The sequence below is a fragment of the Lissotriton vulgaris genome, chromosome 3_1 (genome assembly GCF_964263255.1).
Source record: "Lissotriton vulgaris chromosome 3_1, aLisVul1.2, whole genome shotgun sequence".
Classification (NCBI taxonomy): Eukaryota; Metazoa; Chordata; class Amphibia; order Caudata; family Salamandridae; genus Lissotriton; species Lissotriton vulgaris.
Genome location: NC_141689.1, coordinates 1124466037 through 1124488160, shown reverse-complemented (window position 1 = coordinate 1124488160; position 22124 = coordinate 1124466037).

Below are 22124 nucleotides of genomic sequence, written 5' to 3'. Positions count from 1 at the left end.
CTTTATCAAGGAAAAGTCTTCGTAGAAGAGAAATACGGTGCATCTTCAGCCACATGAGTGGAAACATAAAGCAGGTCATCTGGACACAGCTACAATGCATTTCACAGAGGCCTATAAGAAAATAGAGCCTTAACCCAAAGGTCATGAGTTTATGACACATTGACTGCATTTACAATTGACGTTAAGCTGAGTGTAATTGACGTCAGAATACCCCTGCCCGCCCCTCTGAAGCCTACACCACGCCAGGACAGGGAGTGACCCTCCAGGGCTAAAAGCAGACACATGGATGAGGGGCGCCCAACAACACCTGCCACACCTCTTCATATGTGGCCATTGGCAAGTCTCTCATGCATACACCGCCATCTCAGCCCCAGCCTGATAAACGAAACTGCAGCCCTCTGGGCTTACTACGATCTCGCAATGCTTCAGGACTACCCCCCTCCCCCCCCCCCACCCCCCCACCCCCACCCGGACAGAGTATGACCATCACCTGAGAGACTCCCGCCTGTATGCTTCCCACGATATGGGCACTCACCCTAACCTCCCCATGCCCCTCCACCCTACACCTCTTATACGCTATCTATTGTTCATGTGTGGCTGATGCTCTCGCTCTCACGATGTAACTTCTCAAGAACTGTTAATAAAGAATTGCAACACAAAAAAAGAATACATGTAGGTTCTAATGTGCGTCACACAAACCACCTGGGTGAATCGTTTCTCGACCCTCCAAGGATGGTGCTGCAGCCCCTCGGCTGAAAGAAAATGTGAAGGAATTGTCCACACCTGGCCTGTACCCATTTAGCCCACAGTCAGTGGAACACCCTAATGAAGATGATGATAATAATGATGACATAAGGCTGGGATCCAAGCTACAAATCATGGTGCCAACAGGAACGCTGCAACAGACCTCATAGTCAATACATTGAGAAGCGTCACAATCAACCTATGTGTGAATAGGAAAGGAACTTTGGGTGTGCAGACCTAATAGCTGTCTGTGCAGATACTCTCCTACCAGCTTGATTGGGACAAAAACGTCTTAGTTTGTAAATACTTTGAACCAGTTTGATAAATCAGCATGCGGTTTGGCATTGTACTAGTTAAACCCAGTTCAGGGATCCCATGTTCTTTGCTGATCATTCAGGGGTGGCACATTAAAGGGGTGTTATCAAAAACGCGTAGATTTGCTACTTACGCTCATGTTATTTGATAGATCTGCATGAAAGATGAAATACTAGATCCATTTCCGCCTAACGTCCTACCTGCATGTGACGTGTAGTGGGGTTGGCCGCAAGGTGGTTTAGTACCAGGGCCTGGCTATGTACCATATTCTGCAGTCAACTCCCACTTACTAGAGCTGAAAGCCATAATGAGCGGCGACTGGCTGCATGTGAGGTTGGGCACAGGATCTAGTCACAGGCCGGGCACTGTGGTCAACTCCAGCTGCACACAGGCAGTGCACAACAGGGCTTGGCCATATATGCACATTTTGTTGAACAGGTCGACCAGCTATGCTCTGTTTTCAACCACTGTTGCATATGGCAGTGGGTTGTCTGCCTGCCCCAATCAAGTACAGCAGGAGTTGGTAGTCCTTGGTGGGTTGGGCGCATAGCCTGGTCAAAGGACAGACAATGCGGCCAACCCTGACAAAGGCCTTCCACATCGGAGGCTGGTCCCCCGAAAGTCAGATCTGCGGACTTAATAAAACAAGCAAACATGTGTGTGGAGGGTCATAGTTTTGGCGGATGGGTTTCTATCACACGTTTGTTGGGTTAGATGTGTAGAGCAATTGGTTTGGGCACAGTAGATTTGTGTGCAGAATGTAAATTACTCATGCAGGTGTTTTTCTACGCGGTTTCTGTGTATTCATGTGGTTGTATGTGTGTAACCTAGTGTTGTTGAAAGAAATCTTTTGTTTTTTGATAGGAAGAAGACATGCTTCTTTCCCTCCAGTGGACACATAATCGTTAAAGTTCCTGGTAGATATGTAACTTTTTCTTAGTACATTTTGATATTTCTCACTATACACATTTTTTGTAGTTGCAGTAGCCATTCCATGTCTAAGGTCCTGAAGAAAGCCGGAGTAACTCCCCAATTGGCTGAAACATGTCGACCGTCCTGCACAGCGCCAGAGGGTAGTCTTACTACCTGGCGTGTTTTTAATCTTTGACACATAGACTTCTATCCGAACTTTTTTCTGAGTCTGAGTGGTCAATTTTATTCATCACTACCACTCGAGCACTGCACTTTATCAATACCACTCTACGATGAGCTTTATGGCTAGAGTACTGACATTCATCCCCGCACTGGCACTACATGGTCGGATGTGGTGTTGAATGATCAGCAAAACCCCCACATGACGTAAACTCCAACAAAAGGTTGGGCTGATGGGATTGGTTCTAGCTCATGTTTCTCAACGGCATTCGCTCACACATGCATCCAACTGTTTCACAGTTACTAGTATAGTTACACACCATCCCTAGACCTGGTCTGCTCTGTTGTGAGATCTGCGGACTTGTCATGAGGCCCACAAACCTGAATATATAAAAACCCTTCAACTAAATCCGATCTGCATCTACAAAATGGGTTGGACTGAGGGTCTGGCTTTTGAGCAGGCCATGCGACCAACTCCTGCTGTGCATAGCCAAAAGCAGATGACTGTGTGGGCTGGTTGCCTATGGTGCTTTAGGCACTAGGCCTGGCAAAAGCCTGAGTGGGTGTCCCTCAGTGGGTTGGGAGCCAGGCCTGTGGCTGTGCACAGCTGAAGACCTTTCCAGCTGGGTTGGTCACCCCCGATGGGTTCCAAGAACGGCCTGGGAAAGGCCAGACCTTGTAATCAATACTGCTGCACATGGCTGAAGGCCTGAGTAGTGTGGTTGATCTCCCACAGTGGGGTGCAATCAGTACCAGGCTAGCTGACTCTGAGCAAGGACAAAGACCATTTACACCTTAGGTGTTCACCAAAGTGGGTTTGGCACAGGCCTTGACCAAAGGCCTGTCATTACATCAACCCTTATGCGTATAGCAAAAGTCTGTGCACAGATGGGGCTGGTCCTCCAAATTGAGCTTGACGCGGGCCTGTTGGCCATCCCCCGCTGTTCAAAGGCTGACCCCATGGTTTCAGAGCAGGGCCTGGGCATTTTACATGCAATATGTTTTGTATACTTTATCCATTTAACAACACTATGATTGCCGGATCCTTCGCCTACATTGGTAGAATACTGATACTGAAAGACTGCATTGGCTTACAAATGACCTTGAAATAAGTCTCTATTTTAGATTTCACAAGTATTTCTTGTCTTCCTGGAGTACTCCGGGGATGTAGCAAGAGCTATGGTTTTATAAGAGTAAACACTTGCATATTTAAACGTGCATATGTAGAAGATGTAGATCTGTGTATGTGATAGTACTTTAGAAAAGTGCATTTGACGTTTGAAATTTGATTCTATTATTTTCTCCACAGAGAAAATATTTGCATCTTCCCCCTACCTCACCAATGCTTTGGGAGCTGGAGTTCCCTCCCCAGTGCCACTCTAGATACTCCATGACTTGACAACAGTTCATTTTTATTCGTATCCAGGGTCGGGATGTGCCCAAATAAAATATGTGAATCTCCCCACCCTAATACGCTTTTGAGTGTTCACTAACTTTTCAAGCCATCCTGACCCTGGAATCTCCACTCTCCACCCCATGTGTAATTTTAAACTGCATCGCTCAGATTTAATGTCGGAGAAAATTCATTTGTAAGTGCAAATTCGTGATTTGTGAGTACCAGATGTGAACTCAAATTCCTAAATCAGACCATTTCCGCTCCTAACCTGCAGAGGTCTAAAATGGCTTCGTGAATCAGGCCCATAATGTTTGGTAGATGAAGCCAAGCATGAAATTGCTTCTGACTAATTAAGTGTTTATTGTACATTTGTGTACTTGTTTTCCATGAGGCCCATGGGAAATACATCGTTCCCAGAAAGGAGGAACATTTACCGTTTTATCTGATCACAATGGAAACGGAAAAACTGCATATTAAGAAAATAGATGAAAACCGTTGCCGAAACAAGAGTGTTTGCCAGCATCTGTCTGCCAAGCTTTATGCCAACCGCAAGTGAAGACAGTAGCCTCTTTTGAGCAGATTTACAACTTTACATATTCAATTTACAATTAAACTTTATTTTAACTAAACTTTACGATATAAACTTTATGAATCATATTACACAACAGGAAGTGCACACACGTCACGACTTTGGCAAGCAAGTTTTGCTAAATGGGAGCAGGGACTACATAAACAAATCTCAATGAACTTTTGATCTAGAGATTAATACACAAATCGTGACAAGTCACAAGAAGGATTGCTGACCTTATTGTTGTTTTTTTAGTAAAGTTTTATTAGCGGACTTGTTCAATTTATCTGTAATATAGTTCATAGAAGGTTGGCAATGACACCCACCTCCTTGCCAATAGTTTGTGGAATGTTTTACTTTGCAAAGCATTAGGGAACTTTCCCACCTCCCTGCTCCTGGTGGAATTATTTACATACCAGTCCACACAGAAATATTTTTATCTCTCAGGAGTGCTTTCTTTTATTGAACTTGGAATTATAGTGAAAAAATTAAACGAATTACAATGACCCGTGAATATAGAATATTCTGCTGTATCTGAGAAACACATTTTTAATAAATGTATGCATTCAGCCAATTGCTAGTCATGGTCCAGAACCTCGCAGTTTGGCTACCTAGCCTCCTCAGTTACTAGTCAATTTTATTTTCTATCTTTCTGTAAAGGAACACTGTAAAATTGCACTTAGGGATGAAAAAGAGGAGAGTTGTAAATGAAAAGTGTATTAACGTTTGGATACCATTTTCTTTCAGTGCTTTGAGAAACCTAGGAGTTCAATTATTCATATGATAAAGTGAGGTCTGTAGGTCTCTTGAAAATTCCCTTTCAACATGTCTCATGCTCAGAAGTTGTCCATCCGAGGAACGAGAGCATTTTCAGACAGGGTTGGATATGAGCTATTAAATTGAACTTGTCAAAAAAGTAAAAGTCCAACAAATCAAATCAAAGAGTTTTTGAAGGAGTTTGATGGCTCTTGGTTTGGCATTTCATAAAATATTTAAAATCATTTTTTCGATGTGTTGTGGGCAATGTCAGTATTGGTGGCGAATAAAGAGTTTTCTTTTTTCACGTGTAACAGTTTTGTGTTTTCTCGACTATGCTTTACATCCTTTTTTACTTTTAGAGAAATATTGTGAATGGTTCTTTTTCACTAGGGTACTTGTGATATTTATATCCCCCCCAAGGCTCAGGAGGTGATCCCACAGACACTGGGGCTGCACCTGGCGAGGCCGGGCCAACCTCTGCCTCCAGGCCAGAAATAGGATCAAGCATGCCAGAGTGGACTCGTTCCTAGGCATGAAATGAAAACTCTGACAAGTAGGCTTAAGGTATTCTCTGTTATTCCTGGCCAAGCAAAAGGGGATGGCAAACAATACTAGTTAATTCTTCACAGAGCCCTCGGATGCCTGAGTGGAGCTGTGCCGCTACCAGGAGGGAGCATCGGCATCACCACCAGTGAGGCCCCATGCGGGCATAATGGGTTGGAGAGGCAGATGGCAAGGAATGGGTCACCAACCGCAGCAGATAAATGGCAACCCCACACCGGAGCAGGGCTGGGAGGAGCAGTCACAGGCGTTATCTACAGCCTCCTACTGGTGGGCAGGACATTGTTCCCAACCAGAGCAGATCATTGATGACACCCATTCGGACACGGACTCGAGAGGCTCTCGGGGCAGTGTTGTGTCATTGATTTTACCTGACGTCACACCGCAGACTGCTGACAGTTTGATTTAAGAAAGGTGGGAGTACTAATTACTCAACAAATCTTGGAAGTTGAATGGCCACAGCTCCAGTGACCAAGGACAGAGGTCACTGTGTCGCATCCCTTATTGATACTGCTTCATGGAGAGTGCATGATGGTAACACTACAAAAAAACTGTCAATGGTCTTTACAACTAATGGGGGCAAAGAAAAATGTGACGGACTCTGTGTCTACCTATAAAGTGTGTAAAACAAAAAGGAAATTAATCCCATCAGCCCACCCATATGGCAGAGCTTCATCATCTGGGATAGAGCCAAAGATGGTCCGGTTAAGGAGCCACACACCTGTTGGAATTATGTGCTTCTCCAAACCCAAGGAACCACCAGTGGTGGATCGTACCAAAAGTCAAATAAGTTTGGAATGGGGTGGGATGTTAAATTGCAGTGAGAAAAAAAGTGTGCAAAAAGAATAAAAAAGTGAGATGTAAAATTGGCTACCATGATTTAAGGAAAACTTTATTAGGGGAAAATCATGGTGTCAAGATTAAAATGAGTGTGAGACAGTTTGACACAATAACTGTCTATTAAGGATGGTATTTTGGCAACATGTTTCAGCCATTGTAGGAAAGTGTACCCGGCTTTCGTCAGGACCTCTTGAACACTACTGCAATTAAGCTTGACCTAAGCTTAGTGAAAAAAGCAAAAATTAACACAAATAATGATACAAAACATCCTACCGTACATTGGATTTTACAGATGGGGGATGTCTGTTTCATAAGGTATTTAGGATTCTTTCCTAAAAAGGAAGATACACAACAAGGGACAACAAATAGGTAGAACACAGACACACATTTCTATTATTTTTGCGCCATATGTTTCTTTATGCCAATAGGTCATTCTCCAAAACGATAGAGATATGTTTTTTTATTTATTTTTACTCACCCAAAAATGCTTGGGAGAAAGCCTCACCTCTTCCTGGCCACTGCTCAGGGTTGGAGGCCCGCTCTAATTTGTGAAATAGAATAGTGGGTGTCTGGTTAGATCACATCCATACTAATGATTCACTGGCACAAAGTGCTAAAAACCTAGGCATTGTTTCTGAGTACATGACAGACAGCAACTGCAAGGGCTGCCGTGAGAGTGAGACACAGTTAGTAACAAATCTCTGATTCTAACAATATATCAATGTAAGAGCAGTGAAAAAAGCTCTTCAAGGCTGGCTGATAGCAAACCTAGTTCATTTAGTAACAATAATACATAAGGAGCTCATCAAACTCCGCTTTGTAATTGTAATCCAACAGCCTATATGCTGATATCCAGAGCGCTCTCCTAAGAATGAAAATAGAGAAATGCTTCGCTGTATAAAGCTGGAAAATGAGCGCTCTCCTAAGTATGAAGTAGGAAACCGCTTCGCTTTAGAGAGCTGCATGAGCTTGGCTGGAGTCGCTTCCTCACCTGTCCGTCGGTGCCCCTGGACTGATCCTGAGCCGAGGGGGAGGTACCGATTGGATCGGGGAGGAAGTTAATATATGTTACATGGGCCAATGGGGATGCTCCATAGCTGTAGGACCAGAGTGGAAACTGTATTATCAGCCAATAGAATCGTTTTTACTTGACTGGAACAGGGAGGAAGTTAATAAGTGTTACATGGGCCAATGAGGATGCGCCATAGCTGTAGGACCAGAGTGGAAACTGCAGTATCAGCCAATGGAATCGTTTTTACTAAAACAGGAAATGGAAACTGCATTATCAGCCAATGGAATCGTTTTTAATTGCCTGGAACAGGGAGGAAGTTGATATGTGTTACATGGGCCAATGGGGATGCTCCATAGCTGTAGGACCAGAGTGGAAACTGCAGTATCAGCCAATGGAATCGTTTTTACTAGAACAGGAAGTGGCTGCTTCTCAAAGGAAGTGTGCCACGGTGCTTGGACCAGCCCACACACAGGGTAGCTGTAGGATCGTAGTGGAAACTGCAGTATTAGCCATTTGTAAATTTAGGTGCTGGTACATGGAGAGGATACTAAGGGGGGGCTGGGTGGTGATTGGAGACCAAGTTCCAGTGGTCAGCTAAGTGTACTTTATAAAGTAATAGGAATGTTAACATGGGACAGAGGGGCTGCGAGGCCTCCGGGTAGCTACGCGCTATACAAGTGCAATTTTTCATTTCATTTATATGGATCCGGCCTGGGTTCCATTCAGGAAAATTATGGTAAACGCAGACCGAGAGGGACGCTACGTCTTAGTGGAAGGCCTATCAGATGGCAGACTCATATTGTTAGGAAGTATATATGCACCAAATACATCCCAACTGGCTTTTCTAGCTTGCCTCTCCCTTCCCCTTACCCGATCTGGATAATGAGAGGCAACTTCAACTGTGTCCTTGACACACAACTGGATCGTTCACACCCCCCATTGCCTGCCTCTCTTAGTGATGTCGACAGCAGCTTGTCTCACACAGTGGATATTTCACTGCTCTCTACACAACAGCTGGAGGGAGTTACACCATGAGGCTAGGTAGTACTCCTTTTATTCTACTAAACACGACCTATATGTCGCATTAGATTACATTTTTTGCAATCACACAGTGCAGGTCCAGGTGCAGAATACTTAGGGAAGACATTCTCGGACCATAACCTGCTGCAGATCCAACTTAAATGTGGGGTGCCACAACCTTCAATACCCATGTGGAAATTGTAGCCAGTAATGCTGGAGAATCATGCCTTCAGAGAGGAGACACAAGAGGCTGTAGCTCACTATTTTGAAGACAACTGGGGTACAGCCACATCTAGAACAATTCAACGGGAGGCATTCAAGGTGATGATGAGGGGGAACTGCGTTATGGCAGTGGTAGGGGCCAGGAGATAGCAACTAGGTCACACCCCACAGCACAGCTCACAGTGACCGAGGCACAGGAGCATCATGCACAGCTAATAGAGCGACTGCGTTGCCTGGACTTTTAGGCACACTAGGCTCTAATTCATGCAGAAGGCAATAAATCTGCCACGTTCTGGCCTGGCTCCTTCACAGTGCGTCACCTTTGACCCCAATCACAATGATTACAGAAACTCCGACCTGCGTACTCACTAACCAATCGGATATCTATGAGGCCTTCACAGCATACTATTGGGGGCTATACGATCCCCCACTGTAGAGCGTTGCACACATAGAAGACCTTACAACTCATACTCTTGATTCAGTGGTAAGAGAGGAGCTGAACACTCCCCTCACACTGCAGAAGATACACAGTGCCATCAGGGGTGCAGCTACGCAAAAGACCCCGGGCCTGGATGGTTTGCCCATTGAGTTTTATAAGGCCTACGAGTAGCTGTTGGTCCAAACATTACTGGAGGTATACCGGGCTCGTGTCACCCCCCGTTCTCGCTAAATGAGGGACACCCGTCAGGGTTGTCCACTCTTACCGCTACTATTTGCACTGTCAATAGAGCTTTTAGCTCAGTGGCTTCATCAGCGTGGTGAGGAGTGAGGTATCACATTGAATGACAAAGTATACATAGTCTTGCTATATGCAGAGGATGTCCTCTTGCATATACATGACATCCATATGGGCATTCCTGAGATTGCATGCATTCTTGAGGAATATAGGAAGGCATTGAGACTAAGCTTTAATTTGGCAAAGTCATCTGTCTTCCCTCTTCGAGATGACTGTCCTTCACAAGAAATAACTTTGGGTGACAAGTTAGTGAGATGGGAGCCTTGTACGTTCCAATATTTCGGGGTCCACATCTGCCACAGCATGCAGGACATCATTGATAGCACCCTCCCCAAGGCTAATTCTTCCCCTCACCTGCACATGGCATTTTAGAGTATCAGACCACTTAAGGTGCAGGGTCGAATATCCCTTTTGAAAATGGTGATGCTCCCCCGGCTTCAATATTTTTTTCATTATCTCCTGGTGCCTATCCCAAGATCCACTTTTTGTGGATTGCATGCAATGTCAGGAGATTTTATATGGAACAAGGGGAGTAGGCAAGTGGTGCTGCACAAGTTGCAGCTGCTAGTACAAAAGGGGGGTGGGGGCGCCAAACTTTTAATATTACTATCTTGCAGTAAGCTACAGTGGCAAGTGAGGTGGCTGGCTGGTAGGCAGACTGATGAGGTGAGCATGATGTCAGTGGCCAGAGCACAGGTGATGATAGGGGAGGTGCTTTTCCCAAGGGTGGAGTTCCCCTGAGAGGCAAATAATCTAGTATGTATCGCCTGCAAGACTTGCCAGAGGGTTATACGTATAATGACTTGCCTTGTGCCCTATTATCCGGCACTAAGTGTCAGCGTTATAACGCCATTCCAGGAACTCATAGGGGGGAGGGCCAGGCGACGTGGCACTTTACCAGCCTCTAACATTTGCAATGTCCAAGCAAATTGCATTATGGAACACAACACTACACCGTCTCCTGACTGCAACCAATTTCCAGGTATCCTTTCTGCAGCTTCTTCTAGGCACACTGAAGAGCAGGTGGTTCTTCGGGCCACTAATCAGACATTCCCCTGAGAGGAAGAGGTGTGGCGCCGCGGCCAGGGCGACTGACTATGGAATCTGGGGATCACGGGTCGATCCCAGGCACCGGTGGCAGATTCACCCAGCACCATATGACTCTGGGTAGTAGCTTGCTTAATCTTCCCGACGGCCCCCAGCGCCTAGAGACCCTTACGGGTGATTTTGCGCTTTACAAATGTGGATTATTATTATTATTATTATAGAGCGGAAGAACAATGATGACTGCGTCTGATAACGATTCAGAAAAGGGGGTGGTGATGAACAGAGTGTCTGAATTAAGCAGACCACTCTTACCCAGTCCAAAGATCAGGTCTTGATCCATCACCGTTATTTATCTCACTGCCCTATCCCAGCTCAGAACCTGGCTATATGCAAATCAGTCTGTCCGTGGCCCAGTGCATCATGGGAACAGGGCAGACTAAACTACCAAGCCAATTCTTCACCAGAAAGGAGACAAGCTACCGGGGACCGGTTTCTGGCATTTCAGCCTTCTTCGGCCCGGCTTGCTTGAATCCTGATGGAGCAGTGAGAAAGGGACTCATGTCTGAGTATACCCTGCCACACCTATAGTGGCCAAAAACCGGTCCCCGGGAGCTTGTTTCCTTCCCAGTGTAAGAATTGGCTTTTGTAGTTTGGTTTGCCCTGTTCCCATCATGCACTGGGACAGGAACAGACTAATTTGCATACAGCCAGGTTCTGAAACTGGGATGGTGCAGTGAGCTAAAAAACGGTGTTGGATCTAGCCCTGATCTCTTGACTGGGTGAGATCTTTCTGCTTAATTCAGAGACTCTGTCCCTCACCACCCCTTGTTGTAAATATTTTTGTCCACCCTAAGCGTGGAAGGGTATTCTCAGATGTGAGACCCTTGCTCATTGCACCATCAGGATTCAAGCAAACCGGGCCGAAGACGGCTGTAATGCCAGAAACCGGTCCCCGGGAGCTTGTTTCCTTCCCAGTGTAAGAATTGGCTTTTGTAGTTTGGTTTGCCCTGTTCCCATCATGCACTGGGACAGGAACAGACTAATTTGCATACAGCCAGGTTCTGAAACTGGGATGGTGCAGTGAGCTAAAAAACGGTGTTGGATCTAGCCCTGATCTCTTGACTGGGTGAGAGCTTTCTGCTTAATTCAGAGACTCTGTCCCTCACCACTAAGCATGGGCGAATTTTGCGAATCTCGCGTTCGCGAATTTTGCGGATTTGCGAACTCGCAATCCGCAAAATCCGGGAATTCTCGCGAATTTGCGGATTTTTTTTTTTGTGTTTGCGCGGGTTTCTGCGAGTTCGCGAGGGTTTTGTACAATGTCGCAAATTGCGAACTTACCTGTCGGGTCGCAAGTTTCGCGAACTTGTTGTTTCTACGTGTCCAGCCTGTTTGGGACACTCTTCTTCATCACTGCCACTCTCTGTCACCACTGCCACTCTCTGACTACTCATGCCACCCTCTGGCCCACCCATGCCACCCTCTGTTTCATCACAGCACCCTCTGGTTGTCCAGTCAGTGTACATTATTGTGGCAACGCAAGCACACCTTCCCTGCCTCAAGTGACCTGAATTAATTTGGGGCTGATTAATGTGTCACAGAATATTTTTTTAGCTGGCACCTGCTTCCTTAGTGCTTCCTGATTAGTGATCTTTTGCACTTGCTAAGTGCTTTCATTGTTGCAAAATTAGTTACAACACCTGCCCTGCCCCAACTGACAATAATGAATTAGGGGCTGATTAATGGATTTGAACCTCCAGCCTGGCTCCTGCTTGTCTCCCTTAGCTGTAATTCAGGACCTTTGTGGCATATGTGTAACTATTCTGAGGTTCAGAGCAGGGTCACATAATAGTTGCAACTGGCAACTGAACTCTGGAGGGGCCCCTCAGGAAGCACTACAGGAAATGGCTACTAATGATGAGCCTGAACTTTTGAACCTGGTAAGTAGTTTCAGTTTTGCTAAGATCGTATTTCTGCAATTTTGCACTTATTCGCGGGGCGCGAAGTTGTACTGAGAAGCCGCGAACTCACGCGAACAGTGCGAGCAGTGCGAGCAAAATCCGCTGCTCGCGGATTTGCGGATTTTGCGAGAGATTCGCGAATCTCGCGGATTGCGAATTTACCGAAAATCCGCAAAATCCGCGAGCGAAACGGATTTTCCGCCCATGCTTACTCACCACCCCTTGTTGTAAATATTTTTGTCCACCCTAAGCGTGGAAGGGTATTCTCAGATGTGAGACCCTTGCTCATTGCACCATCAGGATTCAAGCAAACCGGGCCGAAGGCGGCTGTAATGCCAGAAACCGGTCCCGGGGAGCTTGTTTCCTTCCCAGTGTAAGAATTGGCTTTTGTAGTTTGGTTTGCCCTGTTCCCATCATGCACTGGGACAGGAACAGACTAATTTGCATACAGCCAGGTTCTGAAACTGGGATGGTGCAGTGAGCTAAAAAACGGTGTTGGATCTAGCCCTGATCTCTCTACTGGGTGAGAGCTTTCTGCTTAATTCAGAGGCTCTGTCCCTCACCACCCCTTGTTGTAAATATTTTTGTCCACCCTAAGCGTGGAAGGGTATTCTCAGATGTGAGACCCTTGCTCATTGCACCATCAGGATTCAAGCAAACCGGGCCGAAGACGGCTGTAATGCCAGAAACCGGTCCCCGGGAGCTTGTTTCCTTCCCAGTGTAAGAATTGGCTTTTGTAGTTTGGTTTGCCCTGTTCCCATCATGCACTGGGACAGGAACAGACTAATTTGCATACAGCCAGGTTCTGAAACTGGGATGGTGCAGTGAGCTAAAAAACGGTGTTGGATCTAGCGCTGATCTCTTGACTGGGTGAGAGCTTTCTGCTTAATTCAGAGACTCTGTCCCTCACCACCCCTTGTTGTAAATATTTTTGTCCACCCTAAGCGTGGAAGGGTATTCTCAGATGTGAGACCCTTGCTCATTGCACCATCAGGATTCAAGCAAACCGGGCCGAAGACGGCTGTAATGCCAGAAACCGGTCCCCGGGAGCTTGTTTCCTTCCCAGTGTAAGAATTGGCTTTTGTAGTTTGGTTTGCCCTGTTCCCATCATGCACTGGGACAGGAACAGACTAATTTGCATACAGCCAGGTTCTGAAACTGGGATGGTGCAGTGAGCTAAAAAACGGTGTTGGATCTAGCCCTGATCTCTTGACTGGGTGAGAGCTTTCTGCTTAATTCAGAGACTCTGTCCCTCACCACCCCTTGTTGTAAATATTTTTGTCCACCCTAAGCGTGGAAGGGTATTCTCAGATGTGAGACCCTTGCTCATTGCACCATCAGGATTCAAGCAAACCGGGCCGAAGACGGCTGTAATGCCAGAAACCGGTCCCCGGGAGCTTGTTTCCTTCCCAGTGTAAGAATTGGCTTTTGTAGTTTGGTTTGCTCTGTTCCCATCATGCACTGGGACAGGAACAGACTAATTTGCATACAGCCAGGTTCTGAAACTGGGATGGTGCAGTGAGCTAAAAAACGGTGTTGGATCTAGCCCTGATCTCTTGACTGGGTGAGAGCTTTCTGCTTAATTCAGAGACTCTGTCCCTCACCACCCCTTGTTGTAAATATATATGACTGCGTCTGATAATCACCTTTACTAATTCAGAACATGCAGAGGCTTCCCTTTTTATGGAGGTTTGCCCTTTCTCAATGTGAGATAATGCATTACAAACTTAAGTCAAACATGTTCTATTTTGAAATCTGTGTATCTCCATAGAAATGCGTGTAATATTTTCCAGACTTTAGTACCAATCCGTCTAAACGTTACTTATGTCCACTATCATGCATGCTTAGGATATACACTCTAGTGTAGTAAACACATGCTCCATCCATACAAATGTTACTGTCTACCAAGACAGATATTTGGTCTACAAAGGTAGACAGTGATTACGTGCAGATTAAAATAATGTAATTGGAGTTTGGTAACAAAGCAATTAGTCTATCTTTAGGGAATCATCATTCCCATTAAAGTTGGAATGGAATAGATCACAAGAAGGGTAAGCAAATGCAAGACTGTGTCAGCCATCTTGACTATTCCTAAGAGATTCAAACTAAGAAAAATGTGAGAACTGCCTTTTGTGTTTAGAGACCATAGCAAGGGGTTTTCAAATATTGCTCGAGATTACTCGAACAGATTGAAGAATTTAGAAATTCGGCAAATCATAAAGTTCTGAGAAACTTTGCTCTCCAAGGAATAACATGTAAAGTTGTATGTTGAATACATGGCTAAATAAACAGCAATCCATAAAATAATTCCTTATACCTGATTACTCTAGATTGAGCATTGAAAAAGCAGAAAAATGTTAATCCACAAAACGTGAAGTTAATGTACATTTCACACAAAGAAATAACTCCATCTTTGAAGAAATACGTTAAAAGTATCCAGGGTAGTGTTTGCTAAAAGTGCCTCTACACCCTAACAATGTATTTGGAAAATCTACTCCAACATTCCAATGTTTGACTTTCTGTTTCTCCATTGTTACTTTCAAACATACTACCCTCAGTAGGAGGAATGTTTGAATAGCCTTATAGCCCTTCTGCCTCGGGCTATACTGGTTGTTAAAGTCCCTCTTCCTCGTTAGAGGATCTCACCCAAGCTCTTTCACTCAAGTTCAGGGTCTTTAACAACCGGCATGGTGCCCTGGGTTATAAGGCTATAATCTAAACTTCTCCAAAGCACTATTATGTTTTATGTCTGCCTATCCTTTTTTTCTAGTCTCTGTTGTCCCAGTATCAAACTCAATTGAGAATCTAGAGTCTACCTGTCATGAAAAGGGGTAGAACCGTATCATTTTTAGCAGCTGTGGGGGCCGAGAGGAAAGAGCTTGGGATATATGGGAAAGTGGCAAAAATGTTCCTATTTTGATCTTTTACTGTAAGCTGAAGGCTGACATTCATTTTATATGAATAGAATATCAGCATTGATTTATTATACTCCCTGTTCTGTATGACCCATTGCCCAGTGATTGGTTGCATTCATTCGAACTAAGCCCAGAACCGAGGAATGCGCCACATTCCACATTTAAGGAATTTTGAAAATCACTTTTAATCCACTCCCTCGAATTTAATTTGTTTTTAAAAGTAGGGAATTATAATTGAAGCACAAAATGGAAAATATAAAAGTGATCATAATTAGGGACAGGTGATAGTTAACCTTCTGTTTCAAAAAGGAAGTAGTTGTGCACACCGTGGGCCTCATTTATGAAAAGTGACGCATCGCTGCGTGAAAACAGCGATGCGTCACTTTTCATTGCGCCCTCCTTGCGACACCAATGATGCGTCATATTTACAGTATGACGCATCATGTCGCAAGGAGTTACAGATATGTCAGTATTTCTGACGTATCTGTAGGCACAAAAGTGACGCATTGCTGGAGTGTGTCACAAAAGTGACGCAACTCCAGCAATGTGTCCTTTCACATGGGGCAAGCCCCATGTGAAAGGGCCTGCATCAGTCTTACACCTGCTGTGAGGCAGGCGTAAGATTTTGACGCAACGGCGTCCTAAAAGTAACGCAGTGAAATCTCATAGATTTCACTGCGTCACTTCTACGGCCCTTCCTTGCGTCAATACGCCCCCCTTGCATACATTATACCTGGCGCAGGTATAATGCGGCGCAGGGGTTTACAAAGTGACACATCTACCTAGATGTGTCACTTTGTAAATATGGCGCAACAAGGCGCATTTTTTACGCCACTGGTGCGTCACAAAAATTGACGCACCAGAGGCGTAAAAGTGACGCACAGCCTCATAAATGAGGCCCCATGTGTCAACAAAGATTAATCTCTTGTTTATTTTCAGGTGATGTTTTCCCTTTTGGTAAAGTGTTATACATCCGCAATGTAATTTAAAAGATGATTGTAATAGAACACATAATTATCTCCTCCATTAAAATGTGAGATATCATTCCATTTCTCTTGCAAAGCTTGTAACTAAGTTTGTTAAATAATGAAGAAAATGACATCAAAACCAAACTAACGTAAGTTGAATAAGCAAGATCATTCCTACAACTAGGCAGACCAAGCACAGACACGCAGTATAAACATCTGCGCCAGACAGATAGTTTATATAAAAGTTACATGGAGTCTTTTTGTGGGTTTCCAGAAGAGCCATCTGTTCCTTTAAGAGCACTCTAGTTTGAAACATTTATGGTAATCATTTCACATACACTAGAATAAACTTCTGTTACACTCTTAAAATAACCTTTGGGGTTAGTGGATAAACTATTAAAATGCAGAGCTTATCAAGGTCAAGCTGCTCATCTTTCTAATCTATTGTATGTAAAATGTGCACGCCATTTTGGATATGGGAATCTAAACAAAATGAACACAGATATAAGCAAAACAATGTTTAGACCATGGCTTGCATGCTTCACTTGAGGCTAGTGGTGCATGTCTACATTTGTAATTGGCTGCTCTCCAAGCATAACTGCATGAAGGGAGAATCAAATGGAAATAGCGTGGCCTCTGCCAGATGTATAATTCGGAAAGCAACGAGTTACCTCTAGTACAACACCTTCTGTGCCTTAAATTCAACATATGTGCAAAAGGATGTGGCCCAAATTTTGGCACAGAATACTTGCAATGGGGCCAGTCTGTGGCTCCTAAACTATTCCAGACAGTGAGCCCCCTCCCCCCCCTAATTTGATCTCTTACTCCAGAGCACGGTGCCCCCTGCGAACTGATATTTTATAAACTATGCACTTTATCTTTTTTTGCCCATTGTACCAAGATGCCAGGAAAAGGTTTCTTTTCCCATTATTAAAAAAAATGAATTTTATTCAGTGTAAACCTGCTTTGATGTTTTTACAATTGTTAGAATCCCCAGTAACTATGTTTTGTGTTGCCAGCTTTCTCGCCGCGTCAGTTAGAAATAAGAGGGATAGACAGAAAGCTGTATAAGATAAGAAATTGAATCCCCTCTATAACAGAAATTGTATCCCTATCAACTGCTTAAACGTGGGCATGATTGAACACGTAATTTTATTGATTATGAATTGTGATTTTATCTTGTATAACAGATTTTTATCAGATTTTTTAATGTTTGTGTATATGTATAGCATACTTTTATGATTTTAAATAATCGAATAAAGTGGTTTTGACTTGACTTGACTTGACTTGATATTTTATGTTATTATTTTCCTCTATTTCGACATTGTTTCTGGAAAATGTTAACACAAATTCTGTTAAAAAATGACCACCTGTGCGCCTGCATGTGCACGGGAAGGTGGCCACTTCAATGTTTTTTGTAAAACTTTATTACAAAAACATTTGAAAATGTACACCTGACTGTACACATGTGTATGCATGCAAAGGCAACCATTTTGTAATTGTTTTTATGATAGTGTTTTACAAAAACAATTTCTAGCGAACATAGACAATTATAAAGTCAATCGATCATCAGTCACAACTGGATCTAGTGACCTTATCAGTGCTTGTTTATTTTAAAATGGACATTACTAGGATCCAATGCTACAAAAAAAGAAATCTTGTTACTGCTTGACCATGTAAGTGAACGATTTACGGTTAGCAGAGGCACTGGGTTTGGGAGAAACAGATCAGTTAGAGGCCCTCACTCCATTACATCAGGAGAGAGGCAATTCACCGTTAAACAGGCAGATACCTCAATTGAAGGTATTTGTTGTGCCACGAGCAGGATACCATTTTGATTCTTTGGAGTGTGCATCACATACGCTTAAGAATGTTTTGATGTCGCAAAATAAATGTATTCCGCAGTGTAATGTACATTGTAATGGAGTAATATTTCCTAGATGGAGTGTATCAACAAAAGGTAACTGGGCTCATTAGAGCCTCATTTTACATCTGTCCCTGGCACTGCCATTCTGAAGGAGGAGGACGGGGGTCGTAAGGGTAGTTATAGGTGTAGCAAGGGGCAAGCCAGGGCCTAGCGACTTCTAAATGACGGCCATGCCACTGAAAGCAGAAGTCAGCATGCACTTGTAGTTCAAGCGCCCAGTTCCAATGGCTGCCTATGGAAGAGATGCAAGGTCATTCTTTCGCTGCTCCGTTATGAAGAGAAAATTACCCCGCCAGAACAATATGAGCTTACGGTCAGGGCTACATACAGCTCTTGAAGCAGAAAATGGCAGACTTCACGTGCAAATATATGAGAGATACAGTTACACAATTGCGTTGCAGCTGTCAGCAACACCATCCAAAATCCATACAGACGGTTTTATTACTTCCTGTGATGCCCTACATTGTTTTATTTATACTTTTAAAAGTTAAAGGCAGGGGGAGTTTCTTGCCAGGTATGCTGCACAGCCTTCGTTACTAGTGTCCATCTTGAATAGTTTCTAAGCCATATCCTCCCCAGAAAAATATGTGAAAACAAATACATGATTTTACAGGAGATGTCAGTTAATTCAGCAGTGGTTCGAGGTAGCTCACTACAGGGTTTTAATGAAATACTACAGTGGTAGCACCCGATATTCATGACAAAAATGAAAAATACCTGATCATCTTGCTGCTAAATGAAAGGTGAATTTGAAGCATTTCATATGCAGGGAAATTTCCCTGCCATTCACTGTGGACATAGGGTTTTTTGGGGAAATGTTGGCCCTACTCCTTGTTTAAGTATTATAAATGACCTTCCAGTAGCTATATTTGTCATGGTAGTCGCTCCCCAAGTTTACCACCGAATGAACCCAATACTAATATTTCACACGTATCCTGTTCATACCATTCTCTTCTAGTGTAAATGACAAAAGAACAAACAAATGGCATGGCAGTAGGGCTCAAATATCAGGTGCAGAAAGAAATTGTTTTTGGACAAATACAATAAAAAGGACTCACCCATTATTTGAGAAAGAGGCAAATAATTTCTTACAGAAAACACAATAGGTTCAGGTACTCCATTACCTTTCTAAAACTGGTCTTTTCCTTGATACATGTGTAAATTGTAGGTGCCTCAGACTCATAACTTTGAGGATACATAAATTGGCTAATCTTAACATATTAGCGTATTTTGACCCAGAAGAATGTTTGCACCTTGAGTCAATTTCTTGGTGTCATGTTTTAGTACACATAGGATCTTTTGGGGGAAACTTAATCTAATACACATGAGGAAAACACTAGAGTCTCTCTAATTCAACAGAAAGTGACTCTTGCCTATTTGGAGTATAGACAAAGAAAAACAAAATCATCGGTTAGGACTAACTCGTCAATTTCAGTGGCCTGTCAATGGTTATATTAAAGAAATGTAACCTTTAGGTTAGGTTGTTTGATACTTGCTGCCAGGTTAGTCGCTGGTCAGGCTCTAATGATTTTGCAATTGTGATAGTTCAAGCCTAGAGGCTATTATCATTTTTACTATTTTGTCCGTAAGATACCAACACATGCAACCACTGGTTAGTCCCCTTTTTACAGCCTTGTGGCACAACATGTTCACACAGCCTCCTTAATTTTAAAGCAAATAAATAATCGGTCTACTGTGGCACAATTTCTTTGGAAATCATGTGACATTCAGAGCACAATGGGCAAGTATTCTAATCATCTTTACAGGGGATGTACTAAAAGTACTATTGGGGATGATGAGCTGCATTCTCTTAAGTGTCCACTGGTGGCAGTGTAGGTTAATGCTCACATGTACACAGTGAAAGTTAACTCTCTTCAGCATTTGTTATTGTTTACCTATCAGGGTGTTTTTTAATAGTTCTATTCATCACTACCTTGTTGGTAGACAATCACATGGTGTACTTTTAGAGATATTTTCACCTACATATGAAATGTGATAACAAACAGCTGCATTTCAGATTTTCAGTGGTACAGCACACCCAATATACAATACAAAAGAGGGATTATTGGATGAAGTATGGCAATAACATGTAAGTAGCACTTTTATTTTTAAATGGGGTGACTGGGCTTAAATGGCTAATACATATACCTGGTACCGTTATTTAGTAAATGTTGAAGGAAAATGGGCTTAGCTATGTTCCACATGGGGGTTATGGGTTGTAGATGGCCACTGAATGTACTTAGGGCTATATTAGGATTGTTCCAGGTAGGAAATGGGGAAAGGAATTTTCTACATTTGCGATGATGGGCAATGATTAGCTTTTACATATACCTGATACTGTTGTTTTGTAAATGCTGAAAGAAAATTGACAAAGCTCTGCTTTCAAAGGGGGGTTATGGGTGTTACATGGCCATTGAATATATTTGGGACTGTATTAGGATTGTACAAAGTTGGAATTGGGAATGGGGATTTTCTACTTTGGGGATGATAGGCATTACATAGTTTTTACATATACATGCCACTGCATTTTCATGATTACTGTAAGGAAATGGTAATAGCTATTTTACTCACAGGGGAATGTTGGGCTTTAAACTGCTGTTTAATACATTGTCCCTATATTGTAATGGCCCTGTTAGGAAAATGGAAATAGATAATGTTTATATGGGAGATTATGGGGAATAAAAGGCTGCTACATATCAAGGGCATAGAATTATATGTAGCTCTCTTGGGATAATGGCCATAAGGATTTCCACATTGGGACGATGGGTATTAAATGGCTGTTACATATACCTGCCAGTATAGTGTAGTGATTTATGTTGAAGAAATGGGCAGGCATCTTTTTAAATGTGATGGTAGGGGTTGAATAAAATGTTCTCTATATTTTAATGGACTGCTTAGGAAAATGGGCATAGATAATGTTTATATGGAGAATTTTGGGTGGTTATGGGCATTACATGGCCATTGAAGATATTTGGGTATGTATTAGGATTGTTCCAGATTGGAAATGGAGATAGGAAGCATTAAATGTCTTTTAATTCTACCTGCCACTGTATTTTTCATTATTACTGTAAGGAAATGGTAATAGCTACTTTACTCACAGGGGAGTGAGGGCTTTTTTTAAGCAGATGTTGAATACATTTTCCCCTATATTTAAATGGTCCTGTTAGGAAAATGGTAATGTTTTCATGGAAGATTACGGGTGGTAATTGGCTCCAATATATCACAGGTACAGAATATAATTTTTTCCTCTTGGGATAGTAGGTATAGCCATTTTCTCTACGGGGAGATGCTGGGCATTAATGGCTTTTACATATAACTGGTACTGTTATTTAGTAAATGTGGATGGAAAGGGTACATAATTGTCTTTTGCTTGGAGTTATTATGTGTGTTACATGGCCATTAAATACATTTGTTGCTGTATTAGGATTCTTCCAGGTAGGGAATGGGGAAAGGGATTTTCGACTTTGGGAATGAGGGGTGTTAAATAGCTTTTACATCGACATGCCACTGTATTTTCATGATTGTGGTAAAGAAAGGGCTTTAGCTGTTTTATGCACAGGGGATTATGGAATTTGAAGGGTGATTATCACATTTGCCATGGTATTTTAATGGTTTCTGTAAGGAAAATAGGAATAGGTAATTTTTCATGGGGGATTCTAGATAATAAATATCTGCCCTAAATCTCAGACATCATGTTCACATACTTCTCTTGGGATAATGGGCATACCAATTTTATTAATGGTTGATCATGAGCGCTAAATGGCTGTTAAATACACCTGCACCATATGTTACCGATTTGTGTTGAGGAATTGGGCATACCTATTCTTTACATGGGAGATGATGGAGTTAAATGTATGTTACATATTCCTAGAACAGTTTTCCAGTAAATACTCAAGAAAAATCAATATAGCTGTTTTCTACATAGAGATTATGGATTTAAAATGGCAGTTGAATGTGTTTGGTACTGTATCAAGCTTGTTCCTTGTAGTACATGGGGATAGTGACCTTCTACCAGAGGACATTGGGTATTAAATGGCTGCC